Source organism: Schistocerca cancellata, chromosome 7 (genome assembly GCF_023864275.1).
Source record: "Schistocerca cancellata isolate TAMUIC-IGC-003103 chromosome 7, iqSchCanc2.1, whole genome shotgun sequence".
Taxonomy (NCBI): domain Eukaryota; kingdom Metazoa; phylum Arthropoda; class Insecta; order Orthoptera; family Acrididae; genus Schistocerca; species Schistocerca cancellata.
Genome location: NC_064632.1, coordinates 35,302,215 through 35,328,237, shown reverse-complemented (window position 1 = coordinate 35,328,237; position 26,023 = coordinate 35,302,215).

Sequence of the window (26,023 nt, the reverse complement as noted above, 5' to 3'; positions counted from 1 at the left end):
TCCCGGCTGGGTCGGAGATTTTGTCCGCTCAGGGACTGGGTGTTGTGTTGTCCTAATCATCATCATTTCATCCCCATCGACGCGTAAGTCGCCGAAGTGGCGTCAAATCGAAAGACTTGCACCAGGCGAACGGTCTACCCGACGGGAGGCCATAGTCACACGACATTTATTATATTAGTGATTAATGCTGTTAACAACCCAGACAGCTGCACCACACGAAGAGATTTTCTGCACCTGTTGTCTTATGAGCTTGTTTCAGAAACTATTTTTTCACAATTACGTTGTTGATTTTTATTCATAAATCTACATTCATCTCCTTGTGGACTGAGAGTCTGCAGCGAGTATTAATGGTAGGAAACAGGCCTCAAATACTGGAGGGTTTTTTCTAAAAATCAGTGACGTCTGAAATGCGATCTCAAATGGCTCTTTCGTAACGAAGCTGGACTTTCTAGCTACTGCGTCTCCCAGTTAAGTGAAACCGTTTTTATGGTAGCAGTTTGGGAAAAATGCGAGGCCGGTCTATGGGTTAGGCAGAGAGGAAACACAAGACGGCACTTTGCGCCCGCGGCGTTTGACGTCCAGAAGGATATAAATCAGCGGTCGGGCTGCCGTGCGCCGCTAGGCGCTGGCGGCGTTACCTCGTTTCTCGGAAAAGGGGCGCGCGGACGGAGAAGCGAAGTTACGCCCGCTGCCACCTCCCGCTGGGAGCGGGCCCTGCCGCGCGCGGCGACGTCAGAGGCACGCTCTCTGAGGAGCGGCCGCGTCCCCCCCAGGGTCACATCAATCGAGCCACGGCGGTCCGTCATGTGACGAAAGGCTCGCGTGTCGCCGATCCGCTCCGCGCAATGCGACGCGTCTGCTGCTGCCTCCCCACGCGCCCAGAGGTAAGGGCGGCGCGCTCCCAGCACATCTCTCGCATGACGCTTCCGCTGCCGCTTCGTATCCCTACTCTTGGAGGGGAAAAGACAACGAGGCTCGTTCCACTTGTGTTGTTGTAATCTTCCGTTCTCAGAAGCTCGTTCCACTTGTGTTGTCGCATGCAGTCTTCCGTTATCAGAAGCTCGTTTCAGTTGGGTTGTAGTAGTCTTCAGTTCTCAGAGTGATTTGGTGCAGCTCTCCACGCTAATCGATCTCGTACAGGTGTCTCACCATCAGTGCGTAACTGCTGCAACCTACACAGCACGTGGGAAGGCTTGCCAGAGTTAAAAGTAAAAATAGGTGTACATAGCGGTCTATATAAACGTAACAGAAACAGAGTGTTTTTCTTTTGCATTTTGGTGTTTCGGTTGTTACGGGTTTATTTATCGATTCTCATTTTTTATTTATAAGCTACCTGTTGGTAGCCTCTGTTTCGTGATCTTTCTGACGTTTCGCCAGCAGGAATGGCTGGCATTGTCAAAGCTTCACCCTCTACATCTACCTCTACATCTACATGGATACTCTGCAAATCACATTCAAGTGTCTGGCAGAGGGTTCATCGAACCACCTTCACAATTCTCTATTATTCCAATCTCGTACAGCGCGCGGAAAGAATGAACACCTATATCTTTCCGTACGAGCTCTGATTTCCCTTACTTTATCGTGGTGATCTATGGAGGTCGGTGTCAACGAAATATTTTCGTATTCGGAGGAGAAAGTTGGTGACTTGAGATGATTCCGTCGCAACGACAAACGCCTTTCTTTTGATGATGTCCATCCCAAATCCTGTGTCATATCTGTGACACTCTCTCCCATACTTCGCGATAATATAAAACGTGCTGCCTTTGTTTGAACTTTTTCGATGTACTCCGTCAGTCCTATGTGGCAAGGATCGCACACCGCGCAGCACTATTCTAAAAGAGGACGGACAAGCGTAGTGTAGGCAGTCTCCTTAGTAGGTCTGTTACATTTTCTAAGTGTCCTGTCAATAAAATGCTGTCTTTGGTTAGCCTTACCCACAACATTTTCTGTGTGTTCCTCCCAATTTAAGTTGTTCGTAGTTGTAATACCTAGGTATTTAGTTGGGGGGGGGGGGTCGTTAGTGTTTAACGTCCCGTCGACAACGAGGTCATTAGAGACGGAGCGCAAGCTCGGGTTAGGGAAGGATTGGGAAGGAAATCGGCCGTGCCCTTTCAAAGGAACCATCCCGGCATTTGCCTGAAACGATTTAGGGAAATCAAGGAAAACCTAAATCAGGATGACTGGAGACGGGATTGAACCGTCGTCCTCCCGAATGCGAGTCCAGTGTGCTAAGGTATTTAGTTGAATTTACGGCTTTTAGATTAGACTGATTTATCGTGTAACCGAAGTTTGAGTTCCTTTTAGCACTCATGTCGATTACCTCACACTTTTCGTTATTTAAGGTCAACTGCCACTTTTCGCACCATTCCGATATTTCTTCTAAATCGTTTTGCAGTTTGTTTTGATCTTCTGATGACTTTATTAGTCGATAAACGACTGCGTCATCTGCAAACAACCGAAGACGGCTGCTCAGATTGTCCCCATATCGCTCATATTGGGGAACGCCAGAAATCACTTCTGTTTTACTCGATGACTTTCCGTCAGTTACTACGAACTGTGACCCCTCTGACAGGAAATCGCAAATCCAGTCACATAACTCAGACGATATTCCGTAAGCACGCAATTTCACTATGAGCCGCATGTGTGGTACAATGTCAAAAGCCTCCCGAAAATCCACAAATACGGAATCGATCTGAAATCCCTTGTCAGCAGCACTTCATGTGAATAAAGAGCTAGTTGTGTTTCACAAGAACAATGTTTTCTAAACTCATGTTGACTGTGTGTCAATAGACCGTTTTCTTCGAGGTAATTCATTATGTTCGAACACAATATATGTTCTAAAATCTTGCTGCATATCGACGTTAACGATATGGGCCTGTAATTTAGTGGATTACTCCTACTACCTTTCTTGAATATTGGTGTGACCTGTGCAACTTCCCAGTCTTTGAGTACGGATCTTTCGTCAGCGAACGGTTGTATATGATTGTTAAGTATGAAGCTAATGCATCAGCATACTCCGAAAGGAACCTAACTGGTGTACAGTCTGGACCAGAAGACTTGCATTGCTGAAGTCGAACTCGCGGCCGCGCCAAACTCCCAGGGCTTTTTCATGGTCATTTCCGGTGCTGTTCTCCCCTCGCTAACTGCATTAGTCGTTCACTGCAGCACGGGAATCCACGATCAGTTCATCCTGAGGCTTTCTCCTTTCTTGTTCAAGATATTGCCATGTTTGTGTATTTCTCCAACTTCTCTGAAAAGCGGGTGTGATAACTCTTCTCTACGGCAAGAACTTCCGTGTCAGCGAATTGTACTATGCGATCGGTCTCAAACAGCGCATGCTCCGCCGACTCCGATTTCTCCACCTGCCCAAACCTACCACTGTCTCTTATGTTCGGTGATACTGGTGTTAATTGACCGTACAGACCAGTGTCGGTCTCACAGGTAGCAAGACAAGAACCGCATCGGAAATGCCCAGGGAAAAGCCCTTGGACGTTGGCGCGCCAGGTACATACAATCTGCCGCCGCGAGCTCGATGCCAGTCCACCACCAGCAGTGGAGGGTTGAAACGTGTACGTTTGAAGTGACGTAACTGACAGTAGTCTGAAACGCAATTGTCAGAATGGGAATGGCATTGGAAGGTGTATTTTAGAAATGTGAACGTGTATTTTATCTCATCGCTTATACGCTTTGCCCTGTACTGAACTTTTCCGACTGCGAGAAGGTAAACTGCCAATAACTTTAAACCAAACCAAAACTGCATGAATTTACGTAACACAAAAACTGAATCTGATGCAACACTATTGAATTGAAATTGGCCCTGGTAATAAAACAAATAGTGCTCAATTTGAAAATAATAATCTTTATCTGCGCAATGATAACGCTCTTCGCGCTGCTCTCTCTTAGTACTTTAAATTGTGTAGTTAGCAGACAGCTATTAAGCACAGCTGTTGCTTAGCATACATACACTGCTGGCCATTAAAATTGCTACACTAAGAAGAAATGCAGATGATAAACGGGTATTCATTGGACAAATATATTATACTAGAACTGACATGTGATTACATTTCCACGCAGTTTGGGTGCATAGATCCTGAGAAATCAGTACCCAGAACAACCACCTCTGGCCTTAATAACGGCCTTGATAGGCCTGGACATTGGGTCAAACAGAGCTTGGATGGCGTGTACAGGTATAGCTGCCCTGAACGTTACCACAGTTCATCAAGGGTAGTGACTGGCGTATTGTGACGAGCCAGTTGCTCGGCCACCATTGACCAGACGTTTTTAGTTTGTGAGAGATCTGGAGAATTTGTTGGCCAGGGCAGCAGTCGAATATTTTCTGTATCCAGAAAGGCCCGTACAGGACCTGTAATATGCGGTCGTGCATTATCCTGCTGAAATGTAGGGTTTCGCGGGGATTGAATGAAGGGTAGAGCCACGGGTCGTAACACACCTGAAATGTAACGTCCACTGTTCAAAGTGCCGTCAATGCGAACAAGAAGTGACCGAGACATGTAACCAATGGCACCCATACCTTTACGCCGGGTGATACGCCAGTATGGCAATGACGAATACACGCTTCCAATGTGCGTTCACCACGATATCGCCAAACACGGATGCGACCATCATGAGCCTGTAAAAGAACCTGGATTCATCCGAAAAAATGACGTTTTGCCATTCGTGCACCCAGGTGCGTCGTTGAGTACACCATCGCAGGCGCTCCTGTATGTGATGCAGTGTCAAGGGTAACCGCAGCCTTGGTCTCCGAGCTGATAGTCCATGCTGCTGCAAACGTCGTCGAACTGTTCGTGCAGATGGTTGTTGTCTTGCAGACGTCCCCATCTCTTGACTCAGGGATCGAGATGTGGCTGCACGATCCGTTACAGCCATGCGGATAAGATGCCTGTCATCTCGAATGCTAGTGATACGAGGCCGTTGGGATCCAGCACGGCGTTCCGTATTACCCTCCTGAACCCACCGATTCCATATTCTGCTAACAGTCATTCGATCTCGACCAACGCGATCACCAATGTCGCGATATGATAAACCGCAATAACGATAGGCTACAATCGAACTTTATCAAAGTCGGAAACGTGATGGTACGCATTTCTCCTCCTTACACGAGGCATCACAACAACGTTTCACCAGACAACGCCGGTCAACTGCTGTTTGTGTATGAGAAATCGGTTGTAAACTTTCCTCATGTGAGCACGTTTTAGGTGTCGCCACAGGCGCCAACCTTGTGTGAATGCTCTGAAAAGCTAATCATTTGGACATCACAGCATCTTCTTCCTGTCGGTTAAATTTCGCGTCTGTAGCACGTCATCTTCGTGGTGTAGCGATTTTAATGGCCAGTAGTGTATTAACTAAATCGAATATGACTGAGACAATAACTTCTTGAGAAAAATAGTTAATCAGGAACGACATGGATCGGGGAACTCGTATTGACTTGTGGTAAGAAACAATATGGCAGTAACGGTAAAACTTGTACTTTGGCTCTTTAAAAATTTATAATGCTCACAATTAACACACAATAAACTGATTATACATTGGACGCGATTGCAATACATTGTCTTAGTCGTCACTTAAGAATAAGTGCATTGCATTAGTAACAAACTACTTCCTTTACAATGAAAATAAAAAAATCCCCACTGCCCGTAACGAGTAAGTGTATATCCAGCATACCTTAGATACAAGACGTATTTACACTTGAGTGTCCTCCATACATCGCCCTATCTAAAGTTACTCTAACTAACACGTCTTTAAACTTGAGAATCCTCCATACTTTTCTCCAGCTAAAGTTACTCTAAGTAGTACGTCTTTACACTTGAGAGTCATTCATACTTCTCCCGATCCAAAGTTTCTCTAACATATTACCCACACCAGCTTCAACCAAAGATCGCTGTTGAGCAGCGACGCTACTGCACAGTGGATACATTTCACCATCTCTGGTTCAACATAAAATTTTCTTTCAAAATTTTACCTTTCAGGGTGAAGCTTTGACAATGTCAGCCATTGGCGCGCAACGTCAGAAAAATCACGAAACAAACGTCAACAAGTGGTCACGAAAGCCTTAACGATTTATTATTCATAGTTTACTGTATTTATTATTCATAGTTTACTGTCTCTATTTGAGTTTACATATTGTTATTTTGCCATTTGGAGATAGTGAGTCGAACTGTAGACGGTAGAAAATGGAGTGTCAAGAGGAGAAATCGCAACATATTCTTCTGTTTGAGTTCAGTAAAGGGTTGACAGCAGTGAAGACAGCCAGAAACATTTGCGCTTGTATGGGGATAATGGCATTGGGCAGAGTATGCCAAGAAAATAGTGTCCTCGTTTTAAGAAGGATCGTTTTGACTTAGTGACTCTCAATGTTCAGTAAGACCTTCGGGATGTGATGAATATCGTTTAAACGCTTTAATCCACTATGATCCAAGTCAGTGTACTCGAGAAGTGGCAAATATTATGAACTGTGATCATTCTACCACCGTGCGACATTTCCATGCCGGCCGGTGTGGCCGAGCGGTTGTAGGCGTTACAGTCTGGAACCGCGCGACCGCTACGGCCGCAGGTTCGAATCCTGCCTCGGGCATGGATGTGTGTGATGTCCTTAGGTTAGTTAAGTTTAAGTAGTTCTAAGTTCTAGGGGAATGATGACCTCAGAAGTTAAGCCCCATAGTGCCCAGAGCCATTTGAACCAGTTTTTGACATTTCCATGCAATGGGGAAGGTTAAAAAATCGAGTGTTTGGGTACCCCATGCTCTAAGCCAAAATCATGAAGATCGGCGGCTGGCCATATGTGCATCTTTGCTTGCTGGTCGTCAGTTGGCTCGTGAACAACACCGACCATTCCTATCCTTTATCGTTATCGATGACGAGAAATTGTGTCTTTATGCTAACATAAGGACAAGAAAAGAATAGCAGCATCTCCCCGTACAAAGACCTGCGCGCATCCATAAGAGATAATGTTATGCTTCTGGTGCAACAACGACGGTGTGGTCCACTACATATTGCTTCCCCGATGTCTAACCGTCACTGCTGACATTTATTATCAACCGCTGAGACGTTTTGCAGACGCAGTCCAAGACGAACTACCAAAAAGACTGCGTGAAGTGATACTATTCCACGATAACGGCCGTCCACATTGTGCTAGACTGACAAAAAACACTATACAGGAGTCGGGGTCGGGAAGTCATTCCGCGCCCAGCGTATTCGCCTAATATTGCGCCCTCAGATATTCACCTTCTTCGTTCTCTATGGAATAACCTTCAAGTACTCCCTTTCCAGATTAAAATGCACTCCGAACATGGCTCGAGGAGTTCCACGTGGTTTCTACAGTCGCGAAATCGAAAAGTGACCCCAGCGGTGGCAGGCTATTGCAAATAGTGAAGGAGAATATATCATGGATGACTAAAGTTCCTGTTACGTGTATCTTCTGCGTTTATTCAACTTATGGAAAGATGCTACGAATCTTATCTCACCACAGAAGCACGACTGGGCGAAAAACCTAAGTACAGTGACGTACACAACCACTACTCACGAAAATACGTTTAAAAATCTCCGTTAAACCCTTATCCAAATACTGGATCCTCTGTGTCTTCAATACGATTCCCATTTCTTCGTCTGTCACGCCATCAGACTAATTCTGCCCCTCGCACAGGCCTCCAGTGTACTCTCTCCACCTATCTTCTCCCTGCTTTGCATCTAGCAGTAGAACTGCCATTGCGTTGTTAACGGTGCCGCCTTTGCTTTTAATTTCGCTGAAGGCTGTAGTGGCTTTTCTATATGTTGCATCAGTCCTTTCAAAGACCATTTCTGCTTCGATTTCTTCACCTTTTTCGTGGTTCCCCACACCTCCTATTTATACTGCCTGACAAAAAACGTAAGCAACCATTAGTGGAGGAGGAAATGCAATGGGACTTTAGGTGTTGAGACAGTATGTGAAATTGTTCCAGTGATTACGAAATTGAGTCAGTTTTACAAAGAACTTGGCAATATGAACGCACTTATCCGTATGATGTGGCGCCTCCTCTGGCACTGATTAGGTGCGGAAGACCGTCGTGAAGCTGTGTATCCTCTACTAAGACAAGATGTCCCACGAGTGTTGTAACTGGTCTTTGATATCTTCGATACTGGCACTGGGACAGAGTTTACATCCGAGATGGTTCCACACATGTTCTTTTGGGGACAGATCTGATAATCTTACTGGGCACGAAAGTGCCTCAACATCATGTAGACTTCATGGAAAAATGTGCCATGTGGGACAATAATTGTCTTGTTGATAAATAGCGCCACGATACCGTTGCGCGATAGTTAACATATGAGGATGTCCGTCACGTACTGTTGTGTCGTCAGAGTCTCTCAATCACTACCAGCTGAGACCTTAAGTCATATCCGATGGCTCCTCACACCATGACAGCAAGAGGAATACTGTTGTACCTCTCCAACATTTTGGAGTGGGACCTCTGCCCAGGTCACCCCATACTCGCTGAGCGATGGTCATCCGCGTAGAGCGAAACTACGAGTCATTGTTGAACATTGTGTGATGCCATTCATCAGCAGTCCATGCTTCTTGATCATGGCACCATTCCAAACACAGCCGTTTGTACTGTGGTGTTAGCAATAGTCTACTATGGGACAGTAATTCCCTAGGCTGGCTGCTACTAATTTCCGACCAATGGCGTGGGCTAGCAGAATGTTGCAGGGAGTCCCGTATTTGTTCCCAGATGGTATGTGAAGGGGTTACGATGTGCCATGGCACAACATGGTGATCATCATTTGTGGTCATTCATTTCAGTTCAGTGCCCGGTCAGCATTTCCAGAAAGTGGCAACTCTGATGGCCTTATTTGCTTCGATGGAGCTCTGTGTGGTGCAAAGTTAATCCAGTAGAGGACATATGAGTAAGTGGTCCAGATCTTATGTTGTTCCACAGTTGCAGGCCACGTTTCCATCATCTGTAAGGATGCCACACTTTTGCATGCTGGTCTTACAATGTGGGATGTACAACCTAAAACGAGTGAGTGATTTCCAATCAGAGTATGGCAGATCATTTCATGGGCTAGTTCTTCCTTTGCAGAGATATACGGCAGCAGCTCGCTCTTCCATCTGGCGACGTGTTTAGACTCTGGTGTTCGTACCATTGGTTCAGTCCTACTGATGAAGCTCTTTCTAGATTTCAATCAACAGACTACAACTCGAAGATCATGCAGTGGATGACGGGGATCATTGATCTGTTTGACCCTCTCCACACCGGCATCAAAAGCCCTTCTGACAGAGGGGAGACTTATTTCAACAATCGGGTGGACCGGGTCGACTGGAGGTGGCTTAACACGTCCCGACAGACTATGGGTAGTCTCAAGTTCGAGCAGAAGCACTCCACGCACGTGAAGTGTTCTCTGCAGCTGACACACTTTGCAAGAGCAGAGGTTCTCAGTTCGTGAGAAATAATTTCCCAGGTGGTGGCTGTGAACTTCCTCAAAATACTGTTCCTTGAACTGACCTTCAGCCTTGTGTTATGACTATGTCTCTTCAAGGACAATCTACAGTCAAGAGTGAAACCCATATATACAGGAGTGGGGCAATGCTGAAGCCGTTTATCTTGCCTTGTGTCATCTAATTCCCACAGGGCGTCTCTGTGCCATATGTGAAATATGCACATGTGAGTCTCGTTGATATTTGGCCTTCGATGATTGACGAATAGTTAAGGCAAAGTATATGCATAGATGAAGTTAATTTTCTTTTACCTCTTCATACGGCTCTCTTTGCACGGGCAGTGCTGTATCATTAGCACAGACGTAATGCCTGGAGTGTTCCTTAACGGGCTGACATTCGTACAAATATTAAAAGTATAGGACCGAACACATTGCCTTGAAGTAGGCCGTTCTTTTTTGTCATCTGCTCTTCTTAGCATAGAGAGAAACCTGGAATCTTCTACTCTGCAGGAGCGTGCATATGGGGGTGTTAGTTGGTAATCACTGGTGAGTTGGTGAACTTTCTGTGCCTGATAGTGTCGTAGGCGGCTGTTAAGTCGACAAAGGCAACTCCAGTTACCTAACTCTGTTCAAAAGCACCCTTAATGTGCTGAGTGAGGTCCCTGACTGCAGCACGATTTTCCATCGTATTGAGGAATGAACTTCCCTTTGAATATCCAGTTAGTTGATTTACGAAAATACATTCGAATAGCTTGAGGTAGTGGCACAACGATATTGAAGGAGAGCTGTTACGGTCGTTTGGCTCCTTACCGGGTTTCAGCAGTGCAATCTCTCGAGCTTTGCTCCAGGACCTTAGCCAAATAGTCATTGATCAAGTCATTAACCACTGCAGTGTGGTCCACCCGAACGTCTTGATCTATTCCCACTGCAGTGTGGTCCACCCAAACGTCTTGATCTAGTCTATTCTGAGATCGTCGATTCCAGGAGCTTCATCCAATTTCAATGTGGAAATATCAGATTCCAGATCATTTATGGACAAGGGCTCTCGGAGGAGATGGTTCTCGCATCCTGGGACTCGTTCCAGCTGTTCCCGTGTACCCCGACTTTTACTCTTGCCATTCATGTGTAACTGAGCTGCAACCAGATATGTTATTATTGGTGTCAAGTTTCTAGAATTCGTTGGTTAGTTAGTAAGTTTATTGGTTTAGCAAGTTAGTTGGTTAGTTACTAAGCTACATATTCCATAGGTCATTTGAACGATTTTTTATCGAAATGTTGTGGAACGGGTCAGTTTACAGGTATGCACACATGGTTAGTGTCAACATTAATGAACATGTTACAATTAAAAACTAGTTTTTAAAGTTTTGTTTCAGTTTTTAAATTGAAATTCGTTCTTGGAAAAGAAGCAGTTGTCCAGGAGGAATAATTTAGTTTAGGCTGAGTCACCGTTGAGGAGACTGCACGCCTACCTGTTTATCTCCATTTCGAGGTTATCTTCCAGCGAGGTCCATTTAGATATACAGTTTGCTAAGATGGTTTGCAACAACTCCTCAGCAACCTAAATATTGTCCTCAGCAAATGGCCTGCATCAAAAATATCCTTATAGCGATGCATCAGCTGTTAACAGGGCAGGACATTAATTTTATCATCGTTGTGCGAAATGTGAATGCATTTTCCAGAGTAATAAGGAAATACTGTATGTCCAGCTCTACAGAGCAGAAAGAGTTGTATAGATTTGTACTGCATTTAATGGGAAACACGTTGTTCCTTGGCACACATTGAGGTCTTTTCTGCATGAAATGTTACAGTTGTGCCTTAACACGTTTGTTGTGTAAGTAATTTTCATCAGTACGTATCTAATGCAGTGCTGGAAACAGTCAGAACCGCTAAACATCTAGGAGTATGAGTCAGTAGCGAACTGAAAGTGGAACGACAGCGTAAACAGATTTATGCGAAGTATCCTGAGATAATGTAACCCAGCCACAAAGGAAGTAGTTGACAATACCATCGCACAAACGATTCTTGCCCATCATTCTATTATCGCTATCAGGCAGGTTTAATGGACGCGACAGCGACGCATTACGCCGTGGGTTTGTGTAGCAGGCGATAGAGCGGCAGGGAGACGTAATCGAACCGCAGTGGCGCTACGACGTAGCAGTCAGCATCACGTAGTGGTCGACTGCTAAAATTTCCGATAGAGTGCGTTTCAACAAGCGTCCAGTACCGTTTTACTGTCTCCCACTGACACCTTGTGGAATCATCCTGACAGGAAAACCAGTGTAAGTGATATTCAAGCTCGTACAGAGGCTTATTGCCACTTACACTAATACTCAAAGTACTCTCTGCCTTGCAGAGAAAGGTGGCTTAAGAGGCCCCTAGACCAGGCTGTTCCAACAGAGCTCCAGGGAGCCGGAGCGCTCACTGCGGCAGCTCGGAGCCCGCGTGGAGGGGGAAAGCGAACTCACTGCCCCCTGGCCGCATGCAGCCGCAACTGACGCAATAATCCGTGTTCAATGATAGCTATGACTAACCATGGGAGCCCTGTACCTCTATTGGAGGATACCTTTCTATTCATTGAGAGGGATGGTCGTCCGCAGTGTCTTGTATGACATAAAGTATTTAATTCTGCGAAGAGGTACAATATACAACGACATTATACACGTCTTCACGCGGCACACTACGATCAGGTAGAAGGGATTGCACGCAGAGAACTGGTAGCCAGGCTTAAGAACGACATACCAGGAGACGTAAGTTTAAAAACGGTTTCGTAATACGGAGTGTATCAAAACATGCAATATAGTTCGTGTTCTGTAACGCGTTTATAATTTTCAGGTGAATGAGAGCGGAGGAAACACTATTGATCAAAGCGCTCATGGAAAAGTTACGTTTATTTGAGAGGCAGATGAGTAAGACATTTAACGTTCTTCATTCGTCTTGCTTCTTTAAAACTACCTGAAGATACCACTTTCGGCGATTACCAAGCAAAGTTAAAGCTGCTCATCACGTCGTTTGAAACACGATTCTGAGACCTCACTAGTTTGGGAATGGAACTTAGGTGTTCAGCAGACTTTTTTCAGTTTCCCCCGATGACTTGTCATCGTCACTTCAATTGGAGATTATTGATTTGCAAAATTCAACTTCGTTGAAAGAGAGGTACTACAACACGTTGGATTTGTCATGATGGTATCGTTCGTTACAGGAAAAAAAAACAAGCTTCACAACAATGCCGCTCTGATCATGTGCATGTTTGGATCTACATATTGTTGTGAGCAGCTCTTCTCAGCAACGAAAAGAGTAAAAAATAAGGAACATTCATTTCTTCAGGGTGTAACAATGTAGACCATCCTCCACATTAACGCTGTGAACACTTTGACGCCTGTTATTTCTGAGCTTGTAATGAAAAGAAAATGTCAAGCTACAGAGGCCCAACAAATTTAGTATGCAATTTCTTGTAAAACAGTTGTTTCCTATTTATTTCCTGAACATCGTATGTCACCCCGTCTGAGCAGCTAAGAGTATGAGGTTGTCGATCTTGTAAGACGCAGCTGGCACTTCAAAACGCTTGCCTTGCCGCCTGCCTCAGCCAGCCGTGTCACGTGCCGGCGTGCCGGCCCACTTGAATGGTCACAGCGAGCGACACGGCTCCCTGGAGCAGGGAGCGCTCCGCGGCTCACAACGGAGCCGACGAGCTGGAACAGCCTGCCCTAGACGGTCAATATTATTGCACAACATTTCTGGATGCGCAATAGTACTGAACGTGTAGATGTTAGACTGAAACTTGGCGCAATAATATTGAGCACATCACACACTTTTGAAATACACTGCGCTGCTTGGAAATATCGTGCGCCTGTGGAAAGTATTGACATTACCAGACTCTCACGCGCTACAGCCTTTGTGCTCGCTGTTCGTTCTTCTTGTGTTGAAAATGAGTTCAAAATAAGACGAAAGAGCGTTGTTGTTAGAGTGCATCGAACTTATAAATCAACGCCGACACTGTGGGGTGTTACGGCAGACGAGCTTAAAACAGCAATTTTAAGAATGAATCGAACAATTTTTTGCTCGGAAAATAGAGGTAACGGTACCCTACAACCACGAAGATTTTTAAGAAAATTTAATTAATGCAAAGTTATGAATAAAAGTATTTATAGATATTTGTGTGTGTGTATCCATTATTACCCGAATATAATTCTTTAGTGCACGTATAACTGCATAACACTTTCCATAATTGAGAGATTATCTCACTAAAGCGGCTAAGCGCATATATTGTGTTTTCTACTTCATTAGGTGGTATGTGAACAGGGCTTTTACGTACTCTAAGAGCTATCTCATTGGTGGCTGGTGTAGATGCCACAAAGGGCACTTAATGGCATGAGTGGTAACTCCTATGACTTGCTCATGCTAATTGGGGTAAGTGCAGAACGTGTTACACAAATTGGCTATACTGGACACAGAAAGTGCAGAACGTGTTACGCGAATTGGCCATATTGGACACAGAGATTATGCACTTCCGCTTGCTCCAACCGTTTTGTAGCCTGTCTCTTGCGTATCTTCATTGGCGTTGGTACTTGCAAGTCAATGAACACAAATATTTAGTTTCTGGCAACAGCTTTTCAGCTTAACTTTGCAGTTATTGGGAAAAAAGAGCAAACGTGAGGAAGCATTTTGTTCCTAATGATGTAACGAACACCGCAGCAACAGCTTGCAATAAGCAACCACTAAATTGTTCAAAAGAAAGGTAGTTATTTTATGGACTTTCAGCAAGAAGGTAAAATGTAAATGTCGTGTGACTAGGGCCTCCCGTCGGGTAGACCGTCCGCCGGGTGCAAGTCTTTCGAGGTGACGCCGTTTCGGCGACTTGCTCGTCGATGGGGATGAAATGATAATGATTAGGGCAACACAACACCCAGTCTCTGAGCGGAGAAAATCTCCGACCCAGCCGGGAATCGAACCCGGGCCCCTACGATTGACATTCTGTCGCGCTGATCGCTCATCTACCGGGGGCGGACAGCAAGAAGGTGAGATGATCATTAACACAACTACAATTCTGCTTCATGGATTAAAATCACCACGTCTGGGATACTTCAGAAATAATGGCACTTGTCTTAATGGTTCAAATGGCTCTGAGCACTATGGGACTCAACTGCTGTGGTCATAAGTCCCCTAGAACTTAGAACTACTTAAACCTAACTAACCTAAGGACAGCACACAACACCCAGCCATCACGAGGCAGAGAAAATCCCTGACCCCGCCGGGAATCGAACCCGGGAACCCGGGCGTGGGAAGCGAGAACGCTACCGCACGACCACGAGATGCGGGCCACACTTGTCTTAAATAGAGGGATAAGTAAGTGTTGAAGAAATGGTGACGAAGTGAAGATTTCAAAACAATCGCATTCAGTAAGGCCCTGTCGCAGAAGGACTGTCTTCAGAGAAGAAAAGAGACCACAAAAGCACGACGGAATATCTACCTGAGTTGCACAAATAGTTTTACAGTGAACTGTGCCAAGGGTGAACAGTAAAATGATTACTAGAGATGGAAATATTTCAAAACTTCTTTCGTGGGCATAGCCCATTTAGTATTTGAATAGTATTATTTAGAAAAGTCAGTGTTTATTTGCTATCTTTGAATCATGCCAGGTGATAACTAGCTTTCCTAAAGTCAGTGAGCAAGTGTTAATGTGTTGTTAGTGCATCCTTACGTTCACGTTATTTGCACAAAGTTTGCTCGGAATAACCTCGAAAGTACATTTTGTCACATACCCCGTTTAGCATGATGTCCCTTCAGTTACATCTTAAATACATTGAAGTGAAACAGCACTTATAAATTTCAAGTCTTCGATAGAAATGTCACTAGTAAAGTATCGTTTTGTAATAGAGAAGCGCTGACTTGGAGAAATTGCGTCTCTCATTGCAGTATTCTGTTTTTTGATGATGGGGAAAATGGGAGTCCCCCAGAAATTTTTACAGGGGGAAGGGGAGGGGGTCAAGACTCTAAAATTGCCAATTTTTGTATAAATGAGTTGGTTAATTTCGATACGTGTCATACCATAAGAACTAAATTTTATAAGTGACACCAAAAGCACAATATATGTCCCAGAAAATTGATGGCTATCCACTCAATATTTGTTACAGGTACATTACTTTGATACTTAAAACCAACAAACAAAGTTATGCAGCGACTGCTAAAATCATAGTATTCTCTCGTTGTCTCATTGTGGTCAGCACATAGTGTTGCATTTGGCTAAACGAGAGGTTTAGTGGAATCAGGGGAAATTTTGTAACGAATAAAAACTCTGTACCCCAGATACCAGGGGCGGGAGGAGAAGGGTGGGAGGCAAGTGCCTATGTACGGGCACGCCAAAGTGTGGGGACAACCATCTCCAGTAGTATATGTCGGATTATCAACACGTGAAAAGTTATGATAATCTTTTTTCCGTTCAAACTCAATTATTTCAGGAAGTATTCGCGTGATTGATCTTTGTCGCCCTTCGAACCAGTTTTCATGCACTTTTTTCTCTATTAGCTAGAAAGAATAGCAGAGAAGTGCAACATCATTGAGCGCCTAGGGGCCGCTGTAAGGAACAGATTCGAATATACATGTAGATCAGAGAAGAACGAGTGTGACGCCCGTGCCAGCAAGAAACTCACATCTGTACATAAAGCAGCAAGGCCTGCTCTCGCGTAACTTCAGTTTAACGAGACTGAAGGCTGCAGCAGCCAGGCAGCTACTTGACGTGCGCCCCACTGCATCACGTGTGCCACAGCGGCCAGCTGACTGTAGCTGCGAGGAGTGCGTACACTCCGCAATACAAGTAAAGCGTCACTTTTGTGAAACGCCGTAATTGCCTCTCATTGCGACACAGAAGTTCAAAATTTGGCTCAAAGGTGTCTACAACCTTCCACTGTAATGGTGCAAAAGCGTGGTGCCCTGCCACGCACACTCAGTCTAAGCGACGCTACAGACTGCAAGGTGTCGCACCACGCAAAAAGCAGGCCAGGGCTCAGAAGTTCATTTGAGCTATAAAGTGGCACCAAATTTCACCACAGTTCTGCCCAACGGAACTGAGGACGTGACATATAATGGGAAGGGCGTGACACATCTTCTTACCCCTGCTTTTGAAACTTCTGAGATAGAGGTCAGAACGGCGACACCCAGTGTTGAAATCACTCGGGTTTCTTATGGGTGGCCGAAGAATACGTTTAAAGACACCGCCACTCAGAATCGACTCGAAAAGGTTTCAGAAGGTGGCATAAATGGCGTCAATGAAACAACTCCTTCCTTAGGAGCGTTCATTTTCACTCATACCGCGCGCTCGAGACGACAGTTTGCACTCCAGTCTGCAACAGGATGACGTTCTTGACAAATTATCCTGTCACCCCCCCCCCCCCCCCTCCGCGGACAATTCAACGCATTTCTAAGGCCAACACGCGGCTGCGCCCAGACTAAACGTGATCTTACCACTCTGGAGTGCTGACTGCAAGTTTTGCTTTGTTGAACGAGGGATCCGTCAAAACGATTCCATGGAATCTGAACGCGATCCGAAGAAGAAATATGTACTAAAGCTTTATCATCCCTCCGTTTTCGCCCCTTTCTGTGCACAGAGAGATGTGACATTCACACACATGTGGGTGAAATAGCAAATGATCCCTTTTAAGACCCCTCAGTTCAGCAACACCCTTCGTGCCACTCAAGCACCGTTATTGGACACTTCAAAAATGTCTTTGTACAGAGGTACTCCATTCACCGGTCCCTACCCGCATGCATGACAGTCAACCCACTCCACTGCATGCAAAATCAGAGGGGTGTTGCATAGGTTGTCTACCTAGCCGGCAGGTAGAGATCGGTAGACGATGACTTTGTTCAGAGACATTTTTATAGTGCTCCATAAAGGTGCTCAGGTCCACCGATGGCGATGCCGAACTGCGGGGTACCCTTTGCCATTCTATTCACGTGCGTACACACGCCACAACTTTAAAACTATATCACACCTCACGAAAATATTTCGAAGAATTATGTAAGATAATAAAAGAGATCAATTAGAGGTTAACTACGAAACGAAATAGGTCAAATGGGACGAGAGAAGAACTAGCCATTTCTTTCATGTACGCTGCACCCTTTTCTTCTTAACGTACTAATAGACAAAATTTTTCCATTTCAGTTTCGCTGCATCGCCCAGCAGCTGTCTCTTCCGACTGGTCAACACAACATCGTCGGCACCTCACTAGAAATTGTACTTTCTCAACTTCTTGGTAAGTTTTTTGTTTGCATGTTTCCACTGCACGCATCGCTAATTCGTCGTGGCAGAAACTGTCTCTCGATACAGCTGCAATGCACAAAACAATTGAAGGGTAACTTATTCGAAACAGGGTAATTGTCTACCATTGCGACACAGAAGTTTGAAATTTTGCTCAAAAGCGCATTTAACCTTCCCCTGTGATGGTGCAAAGGCGGTGGCGCCCTGCGACCTCAGCCTCGCGCTCGGCGACATTGTAAGTTTGTTACTTTGATTTGCTATGATGAAAGCGGTACTGATGGACAATAAAAGCGGGTTAAAAGCTGTGAGCTGTCTGGGGAAGTTAACCGTGCATTACTGCGCAACTGTTTCACCAGGTATCCAGTCTAGGTTTACCAAAGTCCCAATCAGACTAACATTGATTATAATCTTTTAATAGTCATACAACAACCGGTAATATATATATATATATATATATATATATATATATATATATATATATATATAAGGAGAATTTAAATAAAAAGAAAGAAATCAGTTTATATTTGGAAATTTATTTTAAGATTGATCATTGAAATTTCAGCATATTATACGTGAGTTATAACTGAGCTGGTGCCTTATTTAGGATTGTGAAAATGTGAGATTGTAATCTTACAGAACACATAAAATATGGAGCCAAGATTTGGAGACTGCATACAACACTGCATTCATAAAATAACACACGAAGAACGTTGAAACATAAGCAAGAGGAAATTAACCACAACCAACAGATTCAGTTTTCACCCAAAGAAATTACGTTCGTAGCACAATCCTGTCCGTCATGTAATTACCACACACTGGTATACTAAATTCATACTAACTCTCTGTGAAATCTTCCCAAAAAGAATAGCTGAGGGCTACTTTGATGATTACACAACATGCTTCACGTGGTCAACTTGGTTTACACAAAGCGTATAACTCCACAATAATTTTGATAATTAAAATAAATTAGATCGAAAAGCAATTTACAAAAGAAAAACCTCGAACTGGTTACTAACGTCTTACTATTAACCTGATGGGTCAAACAGTTATATAAGCACGTGGTACTGGTCTCGCAAAGTACACCCCACGTGGGTTGAACATAAAGAAAAGTTGCTATATTGAAAAATATTGTCAAGACGAGACGTTATAATCACACAAGCATTCGCATTTAAGATTGATCTTAATTAGAGTTACTGATCAACACGTGGTTCCACTTTACTCACAAAGTAGTGACAAAGCAACTACCGGAAAATAATCTGAACTTCACACGAGAATTACACTGCGCTGCAATTTAAGATAACATTAGATATTTTAGAGCTAAACCTGAAATAAAGGTGATTAAATTTTCAGTTAGGCTGAACTTAAGAAATCCATTGTCCTACGGACTTAGCAGACATGCGCTTAGCCGGAGATCTTACCACTTCAGACGCTCGCCACGGACCGACTGCTTGGTGCCTTCCTGAGGGGTGGCTCACAAATACAAACGGAAGTGGCCAGAGGGGCAGCTTCCCATACCAACATGACAACGGACGGACAGGACCATACTAAGGATAGAAACCTCTTTGCTATTAGAAAGCGTAGCTACCTGTTCCGACGTTGGTCCTACTGTCCTCTAGCAGACAGGCTTGTCTGCTACCCTCAAGCATGCAACTAGAAATACATTTGCTGATTCATCCTCTCACACAGAAGGGAAGGGGGTTGACAGTATCTTATCATATACAGTATATAAAAGAAAGCGGATGTAGGTTCTGTATGAGACTGTGTGACATGAATTACATATAAACTGTGTTTTAAAGTGTAGTAGTGTGATAGATCGTTCTTGTTTATGTGTAAAAGTAACACGTTCCACTACTCAGTCTCCTCCCAGATAGTCAGAAACGCCACAGTAAATTTAGAAAAGGAATTTATGCCGTAAATGACAACAGATTTAAGAAATTAAACATGAAAGGAATCCAACAGAGACCTTTCAACATTACAAGCAGCAAGGTGTCGAGGACTGTCGACACATGCGGAAGAAAGGCAACGGCTAAGAATGTTACACTATGTGACGAAAAGTATCCGGACACCTCGCTGAAAATGACTTACAAGTTCGTAGTGCCCTCCATCGGTAATGATGAAATTCAGTATGGTGTTGGCGCACCCTTAGCATTGATAACAGGTTCCACTCACGCAGGCATACGTTCAGTCAGGTGCTGGAAGGTTTCTTGGGGAGTGGCAGCCCATTCTTCACGGAGTGCTGCACTGAGGAGAGGCATCGATGTCGGTCGGTGAGGCCTGGCACGAAGTCGGCGTTCCAAAAACACCAAAGGTTTTCTATAGGATTCAGATCAGGACTCGGCCAGTCCATTACAGGGATGCTACTGTCGTGTAACCACTCCGCCACAGGCCGTGAGTTATGAACAGCCGCTCGATCGTGTTGAAAGATGCAATCGCCATCCCCGAATTGCTCTTGAACAGTTCAAAAATGGTTCAAATGGCTCTGAGCACTATGGGACTTAACATCTGTCGTCATCAGTCCCCTAGAACTTAGAACTACTTAAACCTAACTAGCATAAGGACATCACACACATCCATGCCCGAGGCAGGATTCGAACCTGCGACCGTAGCGGTCACGCGGTTCCAAACTGAAGCGCCTAGAACCGCACCGCCACACCGGCCGGCTGTTCAACAGTGGGAAGCAAGAAGGTGCTTAAAACATCAATGTAGGGTTGTGCTGTGATAGTGCCACGCAAAACAACAAGGGTTGCAAACCCCCTCCATGAAAAACACGACCACACCATAACACCACCGCCTCCGATTTTTACTATTGGCACTACACACGCTGGCAGATGACGTTCACTCGGCATTCGCCATACTCACACCCTGACATCGGATCGCCACATTGTGTACCGTGATTCGTCACTCCATGCAACGTTTTCCCACTGTTCAATCGTCCAATGTTTACGCTCCTTAAACCAAGCGAGGCGTCGTTTGCCATTTACCGGCGTGATGTGTGGCTTATGAACAGCCGCTCGACCATTAAATCCAAGTTTTCTCACCTCCCGCCTAACTGTCATAGTACTTGCAGTGGATCCTGATGCAGTTTGGAATTCCTGTGTGGTGGACTGGATAGATGTCTGCCTATTACACATTACGACCCTCTTCAACGGTCGGTGGTCTCTGTCAGTCAGCAGAGGAGATCGGCCTGTACACTTTTGTGCTGTACGTGTCCCTTCACGTTAGCGCTTCACTATCACATCAGAAACAGTGGACCTAAGGATGTTTAGGAGTGTGGAAATCTCGCGTACAGACGTATGACACTAGTGGCACGCAATCACCTGACCACGTTCGAAGTCCGTGAGTTCCGCGGAGCGCCCCATTCTGCTCTCTCACGATTTCTGATGACTACTGAGGTCGCTGATATGGAGTACCTGGCAGTAGGTGGCAGCACAATGCACCTAATATGAAAAACGTATGTTTTTTGGGGTGTCCGGATACTTTTGGTCACATAGTGTATGTGAGTCGTAAGGTTAGTTTATACTATTTCACCTTCCGTTTCGCCCCCCTCCTGTGGCGTGATTACATTGTCATTTGCATGAATAAAACGGTAAAGGTTTCCTGTAAGATCTCACATTGGCACCAAATTTCATCACAACTCTGCCCAACGCCACTGTGGACGTGTCACATTATGGGAAGGTCGTCACACCCCTTCTTATCCACGTTTCACTCCTTGTTTCGACGCCTCTGCAATAGAGGTCAGAACCGCGACTCCGAGCGTTGAAATCACGCGGGTTTCTTATGAGCTGCCGAGGAAAACATTGCACACAAACCGCCGCTCACTGTCAGTATCGGCACGGAAAGGCCTCATGGGGTGGCATAAAGGACATCAATGAAACCAATCCTGCCCTTGGAACGTTGATTTCCACATATTTTGCCGTCGAAAACGCCACTTCGCAGTATAATGAGCAGCAGAACAACGTTCTTGACAACCTTTGATGCTACTGACAACCCTCGACCAATTGGAACCTCCTCTAGGGACATCGTGGCCCTGCACCCCACTGAATGTGATCGCATCCCTCTGGAGTGCACCGCGACAGCGCTGTTTCATCAGTGTGGAACCAGTAGGAACTGTTGAAAACCATTTGACGAAATTTGAATGTGATCCGAAGAGCAAGGCATGTTCATGCTTTCTAGCCCCTACTGTTTCGCGCCCACCTGTGGCGTGGTTACGGGGGGATGCTACATTGACATATGCATCAATAAAACGGCAAAGGCCCCTCTAAGACCTCCGAGTTCGGTAACACCCTCGGTGCCACCCCTGCACCTGTTTTGAGCGCTTTAAAGATGTACCTGTACACAGAAAGCCAGTCATTGACTGACAGGCTCCGGCGTGGCCGGCATCGCAGTCGATACCCCTCAGATACCGCATGCATCTAGCAGGCACTAGCTTGCGATGTAGTAACACTCAGCTCAAGGGGTGTCGAAACGATTGTCTGTCACACCGGCGCCTAGGAATAAATGCCTAGCTGCCTCTTTGCAGGTACACTTCTGAAGCGCTCAGCAAAGGTGAGCGGGTGGCAGCGAGGATGTTACCCAACTGGAGGGTCTTAGAGGCCCCCTTTGCCGTTTTATTCACACATGTACCAAAGTTGCAACCCCCTCCCTCCTGCTCACGCCGCAGGAGCGATGAAGAAGCCTAACCACCCTTTGCTGTTTCGGATCACATTCAGATTTCGTCAAATGGTTTTGAACAGTCCCCAGTGGTTGCACACTGTCACCAGATCAAACATCGCTGTCGCAGTGCGCTCCAAATGGTTGCGGTCACATTCTGTGGGGTTGCAGCACCACGATGTCCTTAGAGGAGGATCAGCACTGTCAAAGATTGTCAAGAACGTAGTCCTTCTGTTCGTGTGCTCATCTCACTGGGAACTGTCGTTTTCGGCTGCTAAGTGTTTGCGAATTACCGCGCCAAGGGAAACAAGCGTTTCACTGACCCTCTGAGACCCCTTCGTGTCGACGCTGAGCGGCGGTGTGTCTGGAATGCTCTCCTCGGCCACCCATAAGAAAACCGCGAGATTACAAAGCTGGGCGTCGCGGTTCCGACCTCCATCGCAGAGGCGTCGAAAGAAGGGCTGAAATGTGGGTAAAAAGGGATGTGACGAGCCACCTGTTGTGGGACACGTCTACGGTAGCATTGAGCAGAATTGTGATGAAATTTGGTGCCAACGTGACACCATTAGCCCATGTTACAGCTCACAGGAAATTCTGAGCTGTGGCATTTTTTCCGCACGTGTCGTTACCTTGCTGTGTGAAACGTCGCCGAGTCCGAGAGGGCTTTTTTTTCAACTTTTTTTCAACTTTACAGGGAATGGTTGTAAGCACCTTTGAGCCAAATTTCAAACTTCTGTGCCAAACTGGGCGACATTTACGAGGTTTCGAAGAAGTGACCCTTTAATTCTGTAACGCAGGATAATAATTACACTACTGGCCATTAAAATTGGTACACTAAGAAGAAATGCAGATCATAAACGGGTATTAATTGTACAAATATATTATGCTAGAAATGACATGTGATTCTATTTTCACGCAATGTGGGTGCATAGATCCTGAGAAATCAGTACCCAGAACAACCACCTCTGGCCGTAATAACGGCCTTGATAGGCCTGGACATTGAGTTAAACAGAGCTTGGATGGCGTGTACAGGTACAGCTGCCCATGCAGCTTCAACACGATATCACAGTTCATCAAGAGTAGTGACAGGCGTCTTGTCACGAGCCAGTTACTCGGCCACCATTCACCAGACGTTTTCAATTGATGAGAGATTTGGAGAATGTGCTGGCCAGGGCAGTAGTCGAACATTTTCTGTATCCAGAAAGGCCCGTACAGGACCTGCAACATGCACTCGTGCATTATCCTGCTGAAATGTAGGGTTTCGCAGGGATCGAATTAAGGGTAGAGCCACGGGTCGTAACACATATGAAATATAACGTCCACTGTTCAAAGAGCCGTCAATGCGAACAAGAGGTGATCAAGATGTGTAACCAATGGCACCCCATACCATCACACCGGGAGATACGCCAGTATGGCGATGACCAATACACGCTTCCAATGTGCGTTCACCGCGATGTCGCCAAACATGGATGCGACCATCATGATGCTGTAGACAGAATCTGGATTCACCCGAAAAAATGACGTTTTGCCATTCGTGCACCCAGATTCGTCGTTGAGTACACCATCGCAGGCGCTCCTGTCTGTGATGCAGCGACAAGGCTAATCACAGCCATGGTCTCCGAGCTAATAGTCCATGCTGCTGCTAACGTCGTCGAACTGTTCGTGCAGATGGTTGTTGTCTTGGAAACGTCCCCATCTGTTGACTCAGGGATCGAAACGTGGCTGCACGATCCGTTACAGCCATGCGGATAAGATGCCTGCCATCTCGACTGCTAGTGATACGAGGCAGTGTGGATCCAGCACGGCGTTCCGTATTACCCTCCTGAACCCACAGATTCCATATTCTGCTAACAGTCATTGGATCTCGACTGACGCGAGCAGGAATGTAGCGATATGATAAACCGCAATCGCGATAGGCTACAATCCGACCTTTATCGAAGTCGGAAACGTCATAGTACGCATTTCTCATCCTTACACGGGGCATCACAACAACGTTTCACCAGGCAACGCCGGTCAACTGCTGTTTGTGTATGAGAAATCGGTTGGTAACATTCCTCATGTCAACACGTTGTAGGTGTCGTCACCGGCGCCAATCTTGTTTGTATGCTCTGAAAAGCTAATCATTTGCATATCACAGCATCTTCTTCCTGTCGGTTAAATTTAGTGTCTGTAGCACGTCATCTTCGTGATGTAGCAATTTTAATGGCCAGTAATGTAGTTTACTTCTGTTGCGATTTTAAGAATATGCACCAGATCTGAATAATGCTAAATGTCACTACATCTGTAAGTTTTATCAAAATGTCACAACAGTAAAACTTCAAGATGACAATTTCCAGTGAATTGAAATAACAATCAAATCTGCGGGGCGAATTGCTTAGAATGTATTGAGGAAAGGCTGCTGATAATAGTAGTTCTTACTAACTTAAACCGCACTGAGGGACTTCTTAATAACATAAAGTTGAACTGAAACCTAACCATTCACATTTTCTAACTTCCTGGCAGTTTTCTAAGGCTTTCCTCAGAAGGTAAGAGAAAGAGATCTTCCTGTAGCTCGCGACCATCATACTAGCAGACACCCTAAGAAAATACGCCAGAGATATCGAGGACACCTTCTTCAAAACTTCCAGGAACCGAGTTTCACAACAGTAGCTATGAATATTGTTGAGCTTCCTACGTGGGGCGCTCGTAGAATATGTGTACATGGAATTAGGCCAAACCTTCATTATTTATACAAACCTTCATTATTTACACTCTCCATCCGTGAAGTGAAAGGGAGAAACAAAAATATGTAGCACAATAAAAATTACCCTCTGTCACACACTTCATAATAATTGACACAGTGTAGATGTTGTAGATGCAGTCATCTTACTCACTACATCACCATGTTCGACGCGACCCATTGTTTCTTAGTTCCTCTCTACATTCTCATACATATTTACACTGAAGAGCCAAAAATTCTGGTACACCTGCCTAATATCGTGTAGGGACCCCGAGAGCACGCTGGAGTGGCGCAACACGACGTGGCATGGATTCGACTAATGTTTGAAGTAGTGCTGGGGGGAACTGACACCATGAATCCTGCATGGTTGTCCAGAAATCCGTAAGAGTAAGAGGGGTTGGAGATCTCTTCTGTACAGCACGTTGCAAGGCACCCCACATATGCTCAATAATGTATATGTCTGGGGAGTTTGGTAGCCAGCGGAAGTGTTTAAACTCAGAAGAGTCTTCCTGGAGACGCTCTGTACCATTTCTGGACGTGTGGGGTGTCGCACTGTCCTGCTGGAATCGCTCAAGTCCGTCAGAATGCACAATGGACATGAATGGATGCAGGTGATCAGACAGGATGCTTATATCACTCCAACTGCACACGCCCCTCACCATAACAGAGCCTCCACCAACTTGAACAGTCCCTTGCTGACATGCATGACATGCAGTGTCCATGCATTCCTGAGGTTGTCTCCATACCCATGCAGGTCCATCCACTAGATACAATTTGAAACGAGACTCGTCTGACGAGGCAACATGTTTCCAGACATCAACAATGCAATGTCGGTGCTGGCTGGCCCACGCGAGGCGTAAAACGTTGTGTCGCGCGGTCGTTAAGGGTACACGAATGGGGCTTCGGCTGCGGAGGTCCATATCGATGATGTTTCGTTGAATGGTTCGCACGCTGACACTTGTTGATGT